The sequence below is a fragment of the Peromyscus californicus genome, unplaced genomic scaffold, assembly GCF_007827085.1.
Source record: "Peromyscus californicus insignis strain IS unplaced genomic scaffold, ASM782708v3 Scaffold_16__1_contigs__length_79575227, whole genome shotgun sequence".
Taxonomy (NCBI): Eukaryota; Metazoa; Chordata; class Mammalia; order Rodentia; family Cricetidae; genus Peromyscus; species Peromyscus californicus.
The window spans coordinates 17,501,116-17,514,678 of NW_026294458.1; positions in this window are offsets into that span (position 1 = coordinate 17,501,116).

Here is a 13,563-nt window from a genome sequence, read left to right on the forward strand (position 1 = left end):
GGTGGAGGCGATAAAGTGTTCATGGGACCTACTCTCTGAGATGTCTGAGGAGGAACGCTCAGTCTGCTGCATGCAAGCCAGATAGGGAGCCTCCAATCTATATTGTAGTCCTCAGTCATGCCTGCACGCTGTGGAGGGAGAGGAGCCTGCTCTAGGTAGCTGATGGATCCTCTGTTCACTCAGAGAAGCAGCTCTGAGTGCTGCAGGTATCCAGACTCCCGGCTGGCTGGTGACAAAGCTTGCGCACTTCCTGGACCAGAGTTCCTGGCAGTGCGGGTCTCTCTGGCCACCTGCAATAGCTTCGCTTCCTCGTTCAGGCAGTTGTTCGAAAGGAATAATTGACAGGGTAGGCCCTGCTTCAGGCTCGTGGGATTTAGCAGTGACCAAGGCAGGTCATCCCTTTCCTCATGGACTGTCTATTTAGATTGAGGGACTAATAACTAGTATGGAAAAGATGTTAGTTGCATAGCATAGTAGAAAGTAACAGCAATTAGAAAAACAAAGAGCATCAGTAAGGAGCCGAGGAGGAAGTGTGTTGGTTGTAAATGTATGTATGTATTAGTGTATGTATCTATGCATGCATGTATTAATTTTTTGAGACAGGGTGTGTGTAGTGCCTGTTGATCTCAACCTCTGGATCCTCCCGCCTCAGTCTCCCCAGTGTGGGGCTTACAGGCATGCACCGCCATACCTGGATTTTTGTAATTTTAAATGTAACAGTCGGGAGAGTTCTTACTGTACAAATGACGTTTGAACCAAGACTTCGAAATAAGCCCTTGGCTATTGAAACTGGTTCCTGCGCCTGTTCCAACCTGTTCATGAGAACCTGGGGGAGAGGGCCCAGGAATCTGCACCTCCAAAGTCCTGTATACAGGGCACTTGGCAATCCTCGACACTCACCTTGATTCTCATCCATGCAAAGAACTTCCCAGTCACAGCACAGGAATTGCGTGCCCAGGTGTGACTAGAGGGGTCCCTGTTAGGATTCTGCCCCCACTCCAGCTGCATGACCTCACATGCGCAGTTCAGCAGCTAAGCAAGGGGTCTTGTGTCTTACGTCATCAGTGTGTGCTGGTGATTACGTGCGCGTAGCGTGGTCACGCAATCTGCGCATGCGTGGCATAGCTCCGTAAGCCCATCTGCGCCTTAAAATGCCAGACACATACTCCTCCGCCCCCCTCTGTTCTCTCCTGCTTTCTCTCTGTCTCTCTGTCTCTGTCTCTCTGTCTCTGTCTCTCTCTCTCTCTGTCTCTCTGTCTCTCTCTCCACGTGCTTCTTCCCCAGACCTGGTTCTTTTGTCCCCCCCTCCCTCTTAATAATCTGACACTGGGTTTTGTCGTGGCTCATACCTTTCCGCACAGTAACCAGCGCCGCCTCTCATTTTTAAAAAACAACAGTCCCATCTTGGAGGAAGCCGGACTCCAGGCGGCAATAGTGCTTCTCATTGTGATGTGATCATTAGCTGTTGAGTAGTAACCCAGACAGGCACATGACGAGTCTGGAAAGGTCCACGTGGGGACTCAGAAGGATGCAGGGGCAGGTGAAGGTCTGCAGGTTATCAGAGCAGCAAGCTGGTATCATAGAGAGAGCAAGGCTTAGATGTGGGCTCCAGCCCAGAAACCATGGCGAACTCGGCAAGTCAGTCTGGACCGTGAAACTGCAGCACCCGCCTCACCTCACAGTGCCATGGCCACCAGCCAGTCTGTGTGTCTACCCACCCACCCACCCATCCACATTGCCACCACCACCACCAGTCCTTATTACATTAGCATCAGCTTCTTTCGATGTGCCCCATGCCAGGATCAACAGAATTCCAACCCAATAAAATAATTTGGATCATGGCTGGGACCTTATGGTAAAGCAACCCAACATGAAAAAATACTGAAGAAATATGGTATGGGGAGTAATTAACTGGAAAACAGAAATCTTGGGTCTTGGAACCCCTGTTCGGCCAGGTCCAAGGGGTGGTGTCACTTGCTTTTCTGGGAGACTCAGACAAGTGTCTTGTAACTCAGTTGCGGTGAAAGCCGCTATGAACAGCAGCCCAGATTTTTCCCCAGTGGCAGGGAGCCCTGCCTCAGTGCCCAGCCCTATTAACTGTTGGCTTCCCAGTCGCTGGTTTGAGCCAAAAACATGCTCTGCTGTTTGAAGTGCTTATTGGAAAAGCAGATCTCATCTTGGCTGCAGCTCTGAGCAGTTCCTTGTGTGGGGTGCTCCCTAGGGCTGTAATGAACACAAGAAAGCATTCCCTGTTCTTGGCATTCTTGCTTTTATCTCCAAGTCACATTTTAAAAAAAAAATATATTTAAAGAAAGTCAGGGAAAGGGGCCAACACGGCTCATGCAGTCCTGCTTAGCAGAGCACCCAAGGCAGCAGTTCCAGAGACAAGGCTTCGGAGGATTAGGGGGAATTAGAACCACACCGTGTGGTGGGGCCACAGGCCAGGCTTCCGTGAGCTTTGCAGCCCTACCTGGAGAGGCTGGGAGACTGCGGCTGTGCCATCTGGGCTACACACAGCAAGAGCTCTCAGGGTTCCTATGGGCCATTCCTCCACTCCGGTGGCTGTGGATTTTCTCAAGGCCTCGGAGGACACCAGAGTCCAAAGCTTTCCTGACCATTAGCCTAGGGTCTGGCTAGCCCCACCGCACTGGGCTACTGGTGAAGTTTCTTTTCTTTTCTTTCTTTTTTTTTTTTTGGTTTTTCGTTTTCTACATTGGTAACTGTGAGAGGGGAAAATGGTTGAGGGAAAAGACTTTAATTTTTTTCCCCCTTCTGCTCTTCTACAGGATTCTGGAAACAGTAGGGTCTAATGATGTTTGTTAGCATTCTCCCGCCTTCAGAAGGATGGCACTTACCTGTTCTTACAGCTCTTGGAGCCTTTCAAGGACCCCAAAGAAGCTGAAGCAACTGGCTATGTTTCGGTTTGTTTTCCAGTGTGTGGAATCAAGCTCAGGACTTCAGGCTGAGCAGGCATCTGCCACTGAGCTGCATCTCTGGAAGACTGAATTACAATAGCATCCCAGTGGGCGCCTTTAATCCTGGCACTGGGAGGCAGAGACAGGCGGAAGGATCTCCGTGAGTTCAAGGTCAGCGTGGTCTACACAGTGAGTTCTAGGACAGCCAGGGCTGTGTAGAAGGACCCTGTCACAAAAGAATATAAAAAAAAGTATTCCTCCTCCAAATAAATAAAACCAAAAAAATCCAACATCCCAGGGAAGGAGGACCCCCACAGTCAAATACAAGCACTCACCCAGGTTCCACTGTCTTCGGCCACACTGCTGGTGCCCAGGTTATTGGGGTATCACTAGCTTGTGTCCCACCCTGACCCCTTGCTTTTTTTCGGGAATGTTGGTTTATGGGATGCCCTCAGTATTTCCGCACTTGGCTTCTCAGGGTGCAGCCCCCTGCATATATCCCTGTTTCGTGCAGAGCTCATTGACATTTTGTGTTCTGAAAAAGAGACCAGCCCCGGGAACACAGCTCAGCGGGTAGAGCATTTGCCTAGGAGGCAGGGAGCTCTGGGTTCAATACCCAGCACTCCATAAACCCGGAGTGGCAGAGGCAGGAGGACCAGGAATTCAAGGCCATCATCCTCTGATTGTCTGAGCTAGAGGAGACCTGATCTATTAAAAAGAGGGAGTCGGAGAAAGCATTGAGTAGTTTACGACAAACAAACGAGGTCATTAAAAATAGTTATCTCACTCTCAGGCTCATGGGAGAGGGGAGGGAAGCAAATATGCATAACTTAAATTTTTAAAAATATTTGATTGCACCGGGCAGTGGTGGCGCACACCTTTAATCCCAGCACTTAGGAGGCAGAGGCAGGCGGATCTCTGTGAGTTCAAGGCCAGACTGGTCTATAGAGTGAGTTCCAGGACAGACAGGGCTACACAGAGAAACCCTGTCTCAAAAAACAAAAACAAACAAATATATATATGTATGTGTATTTGCATTTATTTATTTATTCATTTCTTTATTGGTGCATGTGTGTGCACATGCTATCAGATGCTTGTGGAGGTCAGAGGGCATCTGTGTGAGTCAGTTCTCTCCTTTCACCTTGTGGGTCCTGAGGATTAGTCCGTCTGGCTTGGCAGCAAGTACCTTTCCTACTGAGCCATCTCAGCAGCCCAAAATCTGATGCCTTTACCAAACTTAACTCGGAGGCTCTTAGTGGCTGGAGAGGAGATAAGGATTATGTGGATTCTTGGAAAGATAAATCTTACACATTTTTTTGAGTTCTGGAAGAAACTGGTGAGGGATTCCTATAGAATGTGCAATGGACCCACCTGTTGGTAATGCCTGTAAGCAAGACACAGATGTAGTTTCATATGACTTTCCTATGGTGACCCAGAACCACCACATAGGGAATTGCCTTAGTGACCAGTTTGGTATGCGACGGTAACCTTGGGGTAGAATAGGATATAGGAAATTCCAATGTGACTGATCTAATCGCATTCCATGCCTCAGGGCACTTTGGGTTGGATCTGGGGCAAAAGAGAAAATCAGCATGCTGAGGAAAGTACAAAGGCACAAGCCAGCATGTACCAGGGGTGCTAACTGCATCGCAGAGCCATGTCCATCCCCAGCATGATGCGGCTCAGCCGGCTGAATCAGCTGATGCTTAAGTATTGGTGCATGTTTGTTGCGGGGTCCTAATGGCTCCCTCTGGGGAAGGGCGAGAAGGTGCGGCGTCAACGACACAGACATGTGTTTGTGACACAAACCGTCTCCCCTTCCCCCCTTCCCAATCCTGACTTACACCCCAACACGGAGCCGAAAAGCCTCAGTAGCCTGAAAATCAGCTCTGGTTGATTTTGAGAACCTGCCAAAAATACAAGGGTTTTTCAAAGTCCAAAGATGATCACCTGTTTGGAAGCACAGGACAGTTTTTGAGTGCTTGGGACTGAGCCTGGCGCACAGGTGTAAGGACTCTGCTAGCTACTCAGGAACCGAGCCAGGCAATTGGACAGAATTCAGGGGAGGATTTGGCTTGACTGTGTATTCCCAGCTAGATGGGTCTGTGTATCTTGATTGCAACCATTGCTGACATTTTGAGTGTGGCTTGACTTTGTGTAAATGATGCACACATTTGGTTGCCACCAAGTCCCTGTGAATTTCAAGAATGGGACCTTCACCTCTGGGTGGAAAGTGTCCTCCACAGCTGGAAGGGCTAAGCCTGGAGAAGTGGGTGGCCACTGGAGTCAAGGGAGTCTTACCCCTGCATTCACCTCTTGCCTTCACGTGGACCACATGTCCTGAGATAGCTCCTGTGCTCTCTGCTCACTTCCAAGTTCTCACTGAAAGAGAGTGTAGATACCGTTCACAGCATATTTCCCCAGTTGTAATAGGGAGAGTAACTCAAGATCTGCAGATGTGGGCATCTGCCAGCAGCAATGCAGGCAGGGCCTTGGTCTGGAGCACAGAGTGTCACTTCCCTGGCTCTTCAGCACTGGGAAGAAGAGTCAGAGAGGAAGAAGCTGACCAATGCCTCCTTAGTAAATAAGAGAGGCACTTTTCCAAACCAGCTTTTTTTTTTAATCATTTCCTACATCAGACTTTTACTTTTCAGGGTTGTTCCTGGACCAGTATCACCTGGAACTTGCTAGAAGCTCACAGACGCTTAGGTGGCCTGAGTGGTCTGTTTGACGGAGCTCCTCAGTGTCTGTGGAACTCACTGTGGTTTGGAGCCGCTGAGGACAAAGGCCGGCTTTGGCAGCATTCCTGACTGGAATGCCCATGCCAGGAGCTCTAAAAGGGATGGGAATGGTGGTTCACAGTTTGAAAAAGCCTGTGGAATGATTCCAACCTGTTCCTGCTCCTTCCTCTATTTGAGAGTCGTGGATCTGGAACCAACCTTTACCTCCTGTAACACTCTTGTGTGTTTTGATGACTTTTTGTTTTCTAAGCTTTGGAAATTTTATTCCAATGTTGGAATAGCATGTGTTTGACCTGGAACTCTCCCTCATGGCTGCTACACAAAGCCTTTTTTTTTTTTTTTTAGTGGAGAGGGTACTGTGGACCATCGGGCGCTTGAGTTAAGAGGCCCTGGATATCAGGACTGGAGTACTGGGGTACGGCTTTGCCAGTCAGCAGCAGCAGGCATGTGCCTGCAGTGTTCTGATGCAGGTACCCTTTAACAGATGCCAGGAGCCTCTTCTGGCCTCCAGCGGGGAAACGCTGTACCCTAAGTTACCTAAAGTGTCTGGAGACACTGGTTGTCGTGGGTGCTTCAGCTGGGAGGCACCGGAGACGTGAGGAGGTGGTTGGGTATCAATGTGAGGAGCGTCCCCTTGCCTGCCCATCTCTACTATCTACAGGTGTTGCCCCCACCTCTTCCTCCCCGAACCCCACCCCTACCCCCTCACCCCACCGCACCCCACCCGCCCGCCGGGAAGGAGACAGGCTTCTTAGAAAAAGTGCTCTCCTATCACGGTGGGCAGTGTTTATCTCAGCTTCTCTGAGTGACAGGCCCCACCTCTTCCAAGGCCGGTGTTTCCCTTGTGGCCACTGAGGCAGGAAGCAGGTGGCAGGGAGTTGACCTCACAGCGTATCCCTGAGCGGGTGGGTGGGGACGCCACCAACTGTGGCAGGGGGGTTGATGTGGCTGATGCCGCTGAGAGGTTCTGAGCGGCTAAGCGATAGGAGCAGCTGATGTGCTCTGATTGGCAGATCCTCAAGGCAGACCCGGGCGGGGGTGGGGGTTGGGGGGTGGGGGGTAGGGAGATGAGGGGTGGGGGGGAAGGCGGGGCTGGGGCTGCCACCCTGGGAACTGAAGGGCTGAAAGGATCCAACACTCCCACTCACTCTGAGACTGTGAAGAGGGCCCTGCATGAACGTGGCTTGGGGAAGGGAAGTTGAGTTGTCCAGAACAGTGCCTGGTATATAGTAGGTTCTCAATAAATAGGTATTGACTTACTAAGCAGGTTTGCCACCAGCCTTTTCCCCTCAGGCTCCCCTTAGCCTGACAGGGAAGGACACAAAAGCCTGTTCCAGCTGGATGTGATAGTGCTTACCTGTAATCCCAGCACTTGAGAGGCTGAGGCAGGAGGATGTCCCGTTCCAGGACAGTCTGGACTACAAAACAAAACCCAAAACAAACGAACAACAGACGAAAAAGCCAATCAACAAGCGACAGGCAACACCCTACACACAATTAACTGATTAATAAAAAAAATAAAGACTTGGGGGCTGGAGAGATGGCTCAGGGGTTAAGAGCACTGGCTGCTCTTCCAGATGGTTCAGAGTTCAGTTCCCAGCAACCACAGGGTGGCTCACAGCCATCTGTGGTGGGATCTAATGCCCTCTTCTGACATAAAGGTGTGCATGCAGATAGAGCATTCATATAACATAAATAAATACATCTTTAAAAATACACACATACATACATACATACACACATACATAATTAAAATAAAGACTTGTACCTGGCCATGGTGGTCGCCTGCTTTTCTGGTACCCTGGGGACCCAAAAGAAAACTAGGAGGAGGACTATTGTTGGCAAATGTGGCCAAGGAGAAGCTCTGGGTGACTGATGAAATCAGTGTCCGCTACCAGGAATACCAGAAGAGTTGGGGTGCACGTGTGTGTGCATGGGGGTGGGGTGGGGTTCCCACCTCTCACTGGCCTTCCAGGTGGAGGTGAAAAAGGTGACTCACTCAGGTTTTTGCCAACATTTAAGGCAACTGCTTCTCTCTCTTCTTTCTCCTCTCTCTCTCTCTCTCTCTCTCTCTCTCTCTCTCTCTCTCTCTCTCTCTCTCTCTCTTTCTCTCTGTTTAAATGTGCATGCACCTGTGTGTGTATGGAGGTCAAGGGTTGACTTTGGGCATCTCCCTTGTTCACATCCTACATTGTGGTTGTTATTATTACTGGAGATTCAAGGTCCGATCGTTTCTTTGTTCCTCTTAAAGATTCACTTTTGACTGGATTCAGACTTAGAAGCTCTCAGTGAGAGCAGCCTATCTTGTGGCAGTCTGTTCCTGGCATTTTCTTCCTCATTCTTTTTCTTTTTCATTCTTCACTCTCTTGGCCAAAAGTTGAGTGTATTCTGTGCACCCCCCCCCCTTGTTTTTCTTAGTGTGTGGTTTCTTCAGAGCAGTGTGTCTGAGTTTTTGTTTCAGGACAGGTGGAGTAACAGAATGCTGAATCCTGGGTGCTTCGCTCCTGAGCGTCCTTCCTTCTTTGTTGGAGGGCTTTCTGGTAACATATTGGCAGACATCATCTTCTGTAGAGAGTCTGAAAAGCTTTTGGATTCTGCCAGCACTTTTGGGCCCCAACTGCACAGTAGTGTCTGTCAGTCCAGGAATATGCTTCTCTCTCTCTCTCTCTCTCTCTCTCTCTCTCTCTCTCTCTCTCTCTCTCTCTCTCTCTCTCACCAATAACCAAGTTAAGAGTACCCAGATTGGCTTGCACAATGCATCCACAAGCAGATTTGCATTTTCCTCTCTCTAATTCTAGCAACAAAAATAATTTTATGGTTAGGGGGTCACCACAACATGAGAAACTGTGTTAAAGGGTCGCAGCATTAGGAAGGTTGAGGACGGCTGTCATAAACAGTATGAAGCTTACACCGGTGGCTGGGAAGGAGACATTCAGCTTCCTCGTGACAACCTAGGCGGTAACAAGAAAGAAAAAGAGCCTTTTGAAATACAGGGTCTCTCAGTGAACCGAGAGCCCACAGATTTGTCTAAAGTAGCTAGCCAATGAGCATCTATGGCTGTCTTAGCCCTCCTGACCAGTCCTGGGGTTACAGGCAAGCACCATCATACTTGCCCTTTTTTTTTTTCTTATGTGGGCACTGGGATCTCAACTAAGATCCTCGCGCCGCTCAGCATACTTTGCTGCCTGGACCACCTTCCCAGCCTCTCTGGCACCTTCCTTTTAAACCAGAAGTTCATTCAAAAGTGAGGGCCACCCATCAGGGCTATAGGAAGGGATGGTGTTGGAAGGGACTAGACTCAAAGGCATAACAGACTGTGGGTCTGTGATTGCTGCTGACTGACAGGGAGCCAGCTTCCTGCTCTTGGGATGCAAACTACATGTCCTTGGATCGAGATCTTTTGGAGGACCCTTACCTCCCCAGCTCTGCCTTGGACCAGAAGATTCCCGACAGTTCGAACTGCTAGTCATACGCATGGGATATTAGTGTGGTGGTGAAATGGCATTCCCTGAGCCTTGACTCATCGATGGAGTTATAATAGTGCCCATAAAACGATAAGTGTTTTTCAAACTTTCATTTCTCCCTGGAGATGGTGACCCTGATCATGAGGTCTCCTCCTTGGTGGGGCCAGCAACAAGTACGACCACATGTGAGTGACTGGGAACAAGAAAGAGCCTGGGATGCATGCAGATGTGACATGCTACACTGAGCTTGAATCAGACACAGCTGGACACTTGACAAGGAGGCCTGAGCTCACCCCTAAGCTAAGCTTGCAGGAAGGGGAGAGGGGAGGGTGGCTGGAGGTCTGGGGAAGCCCTAGATGAGACAGCTGTGCACCTTCATGGGTCAGAATAGCGATTGGCTCTGTCTGGGGACTGTTTAGGACACCGACTAGTTAGCGTCAGGTCCCATGACCATTTGTCCATTCCGCACCTGGCAAGCATCCTTTGAAGGCCTAATGCCTGGCCAGCCCCAGAGGACAAGGCTCTTGCCCTCGTGATTTTACAGGCTAACCAGACCTGCAATGGTTGTCCTGTCCTTCTGGGGAGGCAACATGCCATGCTTTGCATTCTACTATGGAGAGATGGCCATAAGACGTCTCGCTCACCTTTCTGTGTGCTAGGATCTTGCCTCTGCCTCTTCTGCCACCATGGGCCAGCTTTCCATGCTGTCTAAGGCTAGCCCTCTACTGCGCTCCCATTCTTTGTCCCCTGATTGCTTAAGGGTGACTCTCTCTCTCTCTCTCTTTCTCTCTCTCTCTCTCTCTCTCTCTCTTTCCGTTGTAGACCCCTGGCCTCTCCCTGTCTCTTGGGCCTGTCTAGCACACCACCATACCACCACCCTCCCACCCACAGAACTCCCTCCCCTGGCCCCTGCTGTCCTCTTCAAACAACTTGTCACCTCCAAAGCCTCACCTCTCACTGCCCTTGAATCCACCCCAGTCAGCCTGTCTTCATTTGTCTCACTCAGTGTACATTTCTTGGTTTCCACCTTGCTTGGCTCCTTAACGCTCCAGAGGCCCGATATCATTCATAATCATGATGAGTTCTGGAGATCAGGCCGGGGTGCTGCCCCATCCACGGCCGACAGGCACGTGGTTTACCTTCGGGTCCAGAACAGAAACCTCACAGACTTTAAAAATAAGTGTGCTGAAATAAGAGTTTTTGGCTAGTTCAAGATCAGAGTTCAGAAATGGGTCAGTTAATATTTAAGTTAAGATAGGTGGCTGAACAAAATTAATTTAGAAACTTTCACTGTTTTAAGAAATCAAAACTTAAAAAAAAAACAAAGACTTAAAACCAGCCATTTAATTATGTGTAACATGTTAGAGTATTAAATAGATATTCCTTCCCAGACTTTTAAAAACCACTGCCAATGAATACATATTTTCTCCCCTCTCTCATGCATTTCTCCCGTACACGTGACTACTACTCATTTTGAGAGCTGTAGCTCCAGATTGTCCAAAAGCACCTTCTGAGAGCAACCGTTAGGATTCTGCTCCCCCAGGGCAGGGGTTCCGGCCCTTGGGTAATTTCACCACCTGCTTGATGGGGGCTGTGAACCTCATGGACATTTGGGGATTCTTGTGATGGAGCGTTCTATCTCCTTTTCAGCCGCCCTCTGGAAGAGGCCAGGACGGATTGCATCATCCATCCTGGGCCTAATCCCACCTGTCTAAAGCTTAAGTGTTTCCAGAGCCTTCCAAGAGCCCCACTGTCATTCAGGCCACCATCCAGATGGGTAAATCTTGTTTGGCACATTTTCCTCCAGCAGACTACGGAAGACCTCTCGTGCTTACAGGACAGTGTGCTTTCTTGAGCGACAATAGATCATCAGCCTTGGGTGGAGCCTCAGACTTGGTGAGGAGGAAGGTTCATTCTTAGTAATTAAATCAAGGAGAGGCGGCTCAGGGGATCTAAGGTCAGGTTCCTAGCATCCATCTAAAGAGTCAAGCACAGTGGCTTGCTTGTAAGCCCAGCTCTGGGTGGTTCAGGCAGGCAGAAACAGACAGATTTTTGGAGTTTGCTGGCTAGCCAGTCCAGCCAAAAATAGCAAGCTTCAGGTTCGGTGAGAGACTGCATGAAAAGATGAGGTAGAGAGCCCAGCATGGTGGCACACATCTTTGATCTCAGGACTTGGCAGACAGAGGCAAGCAGATCTCTGTGAGTTCAAGGCCAGACTGGTCTACAAAACAAGTTCCAGGACAGCCAGGGCTACATAGTGAGATCCTGTCTCAAAAAAGCAAAAATAAATAAATATAACCCCGGCTGGGATACATGAGATCCTATCTCAATGAAAGAAAGAGAAGAGAAAGGGACCTTGGGTATCACAGCTGGTGTGCCATGGCTGGTAGGGCATCACTAGAGGGTAACGCCTAGTATGAACCGGGGTGTACCAACTCATCTGAAGGGCTGGCAGGAGCCACTGTCCCACGCTACCCTGGCTCTCGAGGGTCATCCTAACCAGGCTGTGTGCTGGCATCCGGGGAAAGGTTTGCCCCATGCTCAGGGGGATGGTCTGCTCTCAAACCCATTGTCTCTGCAGTGTGAGAACAGTAGGATGACGTGGTGAGTGGGTCTGGGGTGGTCTCACTGTCTGTGGGTTTCTGCTTCCTGCCTGTCCAGGCCAAGCCTGGTGGAAAGGTGTCAGAAGCTCTCTGTGAGACCACCAAGGGTAGCAGGGAGGAGCTGAAACACCTGCTTTGGCCGCCTCAGGGAAGTTCCTGGGGAGGCCCTGCTCACCCTCTAGGTGAAATGTTATTTTATCCCTGATTCTTGCCCTATGGACACTGGCCAGACTCCCGTGAGACACGGAGGCTGGCTGGATCTGTCTGCAATCGCCCTCCAGCAGGTGAGAGGGACTGATAATAGAGGCCGTGTATCTTTTGTGGTGGATTTAGATGTGAATTCTTTCTGGGCTTAGGCCTCTAGAGCTTTCCCAACAAGAGAGGGCCGGGCCCATCTGGGGCTGCTCCCCACGCAAGTCAAGAGAGACCTGGGCGAGTTTTTTTTTTTTTTTGGGGGGGGGGGTGTGGGTCCAGGGCAGCTTGCAACAGGGCTACTAGCAAGGCCAGAGGGAGAGACAGGAAGGCTCACATGGATGTCGCTCATGAGCCCTAAAGCAGATGAATGCACTGCCTGGGCGCCCTTTGTCCTTTGTCCCATTTGATAAAACCCCTTCTCCCGTTCCCCAGAGAGGCTCCTGGCAGAGCTGAACGCCCCCTTCTGGTCCCAGGCCCGGGTTACCCCTGCGCTGTGGGACCCAGAAGCCCACCCCGAAGCAGCAAAGGATGGGAGGAGACAAGTCCTCGGTGCCCGGAAGGGGTGGAGGGTTGCACCATGTGGGTGTCCCTTAGAAGTTTCTAGTGCCCCACCGGGCCGGAGAGCACGGAGGCTGGTGGGCCTGTGTCGCCGCCGAGCTTCCCCAACGGCGCAATTGTGCAATTATTGGGAAACCAGGGGATCTGTTTTCCCTTCCCCTCTGCTCCGGCCCCTCCCCGCTCCGCTCCGTTTTTCTTCCAGGCATGGAATTATCTACTTTAGCAGTTCAAAAGACATTCCATCCCCATGACAGAAACAGAAACCTGCGCTGTTGGCATACTGTAGCTCCAGCTCGCTCTTGCCGGGAGATTCGGGTAGTAAATCATCATGACTGAAAATTTAAAAGACCACTTCTTTACATTTTAATGGCCTAGCTTTCTTACTTTGAAAGTAGCACTAACAACCCACTTCACGTTCCCCACAGGGGCCATCTAAGAAGCCAGTACTCAAATTTATTTCTTTAGTATATTTGAGGGGGGGGGGGGAAGGTTGAAGGGATCATTTTATTTTATTTTTTAATACAGGAATTTGCTATGTAGACCAGGCTGGCCTGAATTTGAGGCAGTCTTCCCATCTCAGCCTCTTGGGTGCTGGGAATACAGGTGTGGTGTAGGCCTTGGGAATTCATTTTAAACTCTCAACTCTAAAACGCCTTCTGTGTTCTGTCAGATGATTTAAAAACACTGGGGGGAAAATCACCATGGCAACAGCCAGGCCTGGTGGTCCACGCCTTTAATCCCAGCACTTGGGAGGCAGAGGCAGGTGGATTTCTGTGAGTTTGAGGCCAGCCTCACCACAGAGTGAGTTCCAGGACAGTCAGAGCTACATAGTGAGACCCTGTATTGGAAACAAACAAACAAAAAATCATGGCAAATACCTACCCTTTCTATTCTTGTTTGGCGGTTCACCTCCGTCTCTTCCAGAAGCAGGGGGCGTATCCACACGTGGCTCACAAAGGCCTCATTTCAGCCTATGCCCAACTGTCTGGGATTAGATGGTCAGAAATGTTCTCAATAAGGTGCCATCAGTAGGAGACACCACATAGATCAGGAGATATTTCCCCCGAGAGAGCAGAGTGCTTTGAAA